Source organism: Benincasa hispida, chromosome 6, assembly GCF_027475165.1.
Source record: "Benincasa hispida cultivar pf3 chromosome 6, pf3_genome.v1.1, whole genome shotgun sequence".
Classification (NCBI taxonomy): domain Eukaryota; kingdom Viridiplantae; phylum Streptophyta; class Magnoliopsida; order Cucurbitales; family Cucurbitaceae; genus Benincasa; species Benincasa hispida.
Genome location: NC_143483.1, coordinates 10848476 through 10854382, shown reverse-complemented (window position 1 = coordinate 10854382; position 5907 = coordinate 10848476). Strand labels below are relative to the sequence as shown.

The window sequence follows — 5907 nt, the reverse complement described above, 5'->3', positions numbered from 1 at the left end:
AGAGCTATTCTTCATTGGGGTATTTTGTTTTCTCAAACCCTTGGTATGCTTAACCTAGTTTTATTTGATTCTGTAAAATTCTTTATGCCAATTCAAAAACAAAAATGGATAAAACGCTTCCACTTTGAGATTCCATCACTTCAATACCATGTACTAAAACGGCCTAAGATCTTCATCAAATTAAGCCCCACAAATACCTTACATTAAAAAAAAATAACGAAATTTTCATATATTGTATTAAAACAAATCAATTAACTCTTTGCATTACTACAAAATTGGGTTTTATTGTCGTTTTAAAATTGACGTTATAGGATACAATGTATGTTGATAATCGACATTGAAAAACATGTTATAAAAGGTCTTCAATATCGATTGTCTTTAATGTCGGTTTAAAACCGACATTATAGACAACCAAGATTTCAATGTCAATTATTGTCAATGCCAATTTTTTACCGATATTGAACATCATCTTTAATGTCTATTTTCACCTAAATTTTTTCGTCAATTGTTCGTTATTAAATGTTTGTCATGGTTTTGTTATTGGAAAAATAAAAATACATACACTTCTTTTTCTTACACACGTGCAAATCAATAATATTTTTCTTTTATCTGTATATGTATAAAATAAAATCTTAATTGCTATTATATATACAATTAACTTTCAGCAAATACAAATATTAGCTAATAAACAACAAAGATTGAGAAGTTGTATGACTAAGTAACCTATCAACAAGTTATATTGACCTGTGTATACATAAAACTCAAAAGCCTAAAGATCTAGAGAGTTGCTTGTCTATCTTGGAGGGCCATATAGATACATCCAACAAAAACGAGAACAAAACTAAAATAATCGTACAATTGAATCGCATCATACTAACAAAATCCTGTCAATCTGGAGTTTACCTGCAACAAAAAAAAATACCTTTTCTTAACTTATAAAAAACTACATTTAAAAATTAAACGTCAATGCAAAAATTTAGACTATTCAACATGATGTCACTAACTAATATATTGTAAAATTTCATCTTTATTTCCTTAGGAAAACTCTTAACTAATTGATCGAAAAGGAAAAGGGAAGTGAAAAACATAAGTTAGCATAAATGTTTTTGTTCTTATTATAAATAAATAAATAAAATGTCACACCCTCTCCCCGGACTAGAAGAGGATGTGAAGATGAAAAATGTCAACCCTCTTATGACACTCGTAATCCACCTGTTTCCTGCACAACTACCTCAATGACACTCAAGAACCATAAACAACCCCAAGCATAAAGTCTACAAACACATACATACAACTACCTCTCACAATAACCACAAGATGAGCTCATAAACATGCCAAAATATTTGTCTCAAACCCTTCTATACTTTTACATGCCAGACCAAAACCTATATTGCAGATGTGTTGGAGTTGTGGCAGACGTAAGGCATGTTTTTCTAGATAAATCATACTTCACATAAGGCATTAGGGAGGAAAAATCGTAAAACCCATAATATTAAATCATGTTCATCATGCCTTAGAAAATTATGCTTTGAATTGCAAAAGAATTTATTTACAATAATATTTTGTCGCTCATAGACAAAGGCGAGAATTACTAGAATCGTAGGCTTTTTCTAACCTCCATTTCTCCTAAAATATATTTAACCCGAGTATCAACATAATTTTCACACTTCCTAAAGGTATACTAAGATGCTGAATATGAAATGTGGAAATTTCAAACCAAAAGTGTGGTTAATCAAGCTAAAAAATAAAAAATAAATAAAAAAAAAGCGACTGTAAAATTACAGCAGCGCAGTTTTTTTGACAGTAACCCTTTTATGTGTTGCTTGTTTCACATTTTAGGCTATTGTTTTGAGCTATTTTCTTGCCCAACTATGCCTATTTTTTCAAATAATAGTTACTCTCAAAGAAATGATCAGTCTATGCTCTGTAGCAACAAAAAACAGTAGCTATTTCTTCATGATTTTTCATTCTTTGCTGCTAAAATGACTTAATACCAGCTTAGTTATACCATACTCTTCAATTCTAAGATGAATATTAAAGAGTGAAAATTCTACCAACAGTCCAAACTTCCAGCTGTTCGAACAAAACTATTCCAAACATCTTGCATAAAACTCATAGTTACTCTCTAAACTAAATAATCTCAAAGTTTGAAGCCACAAATCTCCCTTAGCTGCTCCAAATCAACTCATCGAACTGAAAATTCCATGTTTTCTTCAAGTTCTGAAATCCCTCTATTCTTCAACTACTGCCTCTTCATGAAACCAGCTCCAGTTTCATCAAAATTACAAACCAAATCCTTCTAAATTTCTTGCATTAAAGTCATAAACAAATTATTTTACTGTCACTCTTTTAAAGTCTTCATTTTCATTATATATTTTCACATTCTATTGTAATTGATCACACATGCATACCTTTTACCCATTGGCAAATCCCTAAAATATTCTAGTCAAGGCTTGGTCGTTAAATTTTCAAACAAGGATGACCTACTTGATCTAGAAAAAATACAAGAGGACCAAATAGCATAACAAGTACAGAAACTACATGTGTTTTGAGTTCTACAAGTAGAAGTGAAGATTTAACCCTCTAACTTCATCAATATACCGTACCTTCAAGGATGGAAGAAGAGCAAAAACTTCATCGGTAGTGCTTGGCCAAAACGCAAAGGCATTGAAGGGAAGTATTAGGAGTAATATTGAGATTTGTCAATCTATATTGCAAGACTCTTTAGTTAAAAGATAATTATTAAAAATAGATACAGAGCAAACATTTTCTTCTATCTATATTTATTGATTAAACTGAATTCAATTCAAGAGGACGAGGTATGTAAGATTAGGCCAAAATCTTAGTAGGTATTCAAGAGTAAACAAGAAATTTAAAGAGAAAGTCACCAAACTCTCACCCAATGTAGAATCAACATGGCAGTGGCGGCTCGAAGAACGACACAACGATACATCCAGACCTATGTGGCAGTGAGGGAGATTTGAAAGAGAGAGAAAAAAGTTGAGAGAAGGATAGAAAAACCAAAAACCCACCGTTCGGAGTAGGCAACAACGGACGATCGACATCGTTAGAAGGTGAAGATGGGCAGCGTGCGAGCGGCGACGATGAACAGAGAAGTTTCGTATGAACATAGGCATGGGTGAGGGAACTCGCGAGGGAGAGAAGAAAACACCCACCAATGTCCACTACAATCGACGATAGCGCAATGGATGAAGACCTGCGGACGAAAACACCCCCAACCAATGTCCACTACAATTGACGATGACACAATGGACGAAGACCTGCAGACGATAGACGAAGGTGGCAGCACAAATGTGGCGGACGGCACCCGTGCCTGAGGGCAAGCTTAAGTTTTTTCTCTCTTTATATATATATAAAAAGAGGGTAACGAGAAATGGAGGGAGGAAAAAAAATATATTATTAGAAGGCTATAAACCGACATTGTTTTCTCAACCGACATAGCCCTGTAGTGTTGTCAAACTTAGCATTACATTATACTTGAAAAACTATATCTATCAAATAACAACTCATCATTATAATCAAACAAATACCATGTACTACGAAAATAACTAAAGTCTTTTGTCTGAGCCATACAAATATATATGGCTCAAACAAAAATATCAAGTTTTTTAATGTTAATCTTACGTAAAGTTCAAAGTTGCATTTATGCATGGATTTTGGCAACTTATTTGCAAAGATGATTTTGATTTTGATTTAGAATTTTGTTCACAATGTAGTGATAGTAGAAAAGAGAGAAATAAGCGTTTATTTATTAAAACATAAGACAAAAGCACACGACCATGTACTGCCCTTCTTCTCAGTTAATTATACATATTTTGATTTTGGGAAGTGGCATGCACTTAGAAGTAGCATTGTTGTGGACGGATTCCACACATGGAAGGCAAGTTTCTAGCTCTTTGAAACATCTGCCTTTCTTCTTGTCCTCCTCCTTTTCTCCTCTCCATACTAACAATTTCCTCCAGAAGTTCACACCTACACTCCTCATCCACGTTCCTCAACTCATTACAACACTCATTCAACAACTCCCCTCCTCTCCTCCTCTGGTTCTCGATTCCACGCATCTCCAAAACATATGGCCTCCTGCTTTGCTGCGTCAGGTACTCTGCGCACCTCCCGATCTCCTCCCGGGCTCTCATTTGCCTGCACCGCTCATGCTGCCTTTGGTTGTACTCTTCTTCCTCCACTTCCATGGTGGTGATTATGGTCCGGTGAGCATCTGCAACTACTAAACCCAGTACTCCCAACGCCGCAATGATGACTATGCTCGTGAGTTTCGCCATTTTATGAGAGATGTGGGACGATGGACCGGAGAAGGGGTGGTTCTATTTATAGGAATTGGGAGTTGAGTGCATGTAGGGAACGTGGAGGGAGTGATTCTATGTTTGCTTTGGTGGAGTTTGTGAGTTTTGGTTGAGGTTACACGTATGGAGATACACATGCAAATGAGAAGCCACATGTGCCATATTATAGCTCCACTTCAAGTGGGATTTTCAGTGTATTTTTTTCGTTGAGTTTTTTTTTCCTTTTTTTCCTCTTCTCATTTTTTTTAAACTTCTTTTATTCTTTTCAATTAATTTCTTTTAATTTTGTTTCTTTGTCCCCTCTTAATATCTTTTAATTTTATTTCTTTCTACCCTTTTCTCACTTTTTTTTTTTATTTTGTTTATCTTTTCCGTTAATTTGTTTAGTTTTTTTCTCCTCTTCTCTTTTTTAAAAAATTTTTCTTTTCAATATTCTTATTATTTATCTAAGATGAGAAATAATTTTTCTTGTAGGGGAAGTAACAAAAATTGAACAAACTCTTCAAGTATTTTAATTTCTTTTAAAACTCTAATAAATTCTTTTAATTTTGTTAATTTTTTTAGTTTTTATTGTAATTTTGTAATGTTATTTCTTTTTTTTTTTTCTCTCTTCTTATTTTTTTAAAACTTTTCTCTTTTTATTTTTTTTATTTACTTAAGATGAGATATATTTTTTAGATTTAAATGAAAAAAGTTGAATTCCTAAATTTTGAAAAGCAATTTTTTTTTTAATTCTTAAATTTATAAATTATTTTTTTCACAAAAAAAAAATGTAATTAACGAATTTTAGGATTTTATATCACTCAAATATAAAGATAAAATATAAACTTAAACTAAATTACTTAATTAAAAACATATTTATTGCACAAGTTCTTAAGAAATTATATAAAAATTTATTTAAAAACAAGGAAAAAGTTGAAAAACACTAAACAAGCCTTTTTAGGCTAAATGGAAAAAACAATTTTATGTGCGATTTTGTAAAGTCTTTTAAATTTTGAAAACTTTAAATTCTAATGTTATATTTGAGTGATATAAAACCCTAAAATTCTTAAATTATAAATTTGGTAGAAAAAAATAAACTGGTTTTATAAATTTAAGAAATTTTAAAAAAAATACTTTAAAAACTTATTCCCCATTTAGTAACCATCTCATCTTAATTTTATTTTTTATTTTTAAAAATTAAGCTTATTTCTTTCTACTTTGCATATTTCCTAAATATAATAGTTGAATTCTTAGCAAAATTCCAAAAACAAAATCAAGTTTTTAAAATGTACTTTTTTTAGTTTTAAAAATTTAGCTTGATTTTTTAAACTGTTGGTAAAAAGTAAATGACAAATCAAGAAATTTAGAGATGGAAATAGTATATGTAGGCTTAATTTTCAAAAAAAAAAAAAACTAAAAACTAAGATCCGTTCGGTAACTATTTGATTTTTTGTTTTTATTTTTGAAAAGTAAATATATATCATCCACATTTCTTAGAGTGATTTGCATCTTTCTTAAGTACAATGGTTGAATTCTGAGCCAAATTCTAAAAAAAAAAAATTGAAAGCTATTTTTTTTAGTTCTCAAATTTTGGATTATTTTT

The 5907-nt window shown here is 31.3% G+C and overlaps 1 pseudogene; it reads right to left on the bottom strand.

Moving 5' to 3' along the window:
* Positions 1-3737: 3737 nt before the first annotated feature.
* Positions 3738-4305, bottom strand: LOC120079421 (2S seed storage albumin protein pseudogene; annotated as a pseudogene).
* Positions 4306-5907: the final 1602 nt, after the last annotated feature.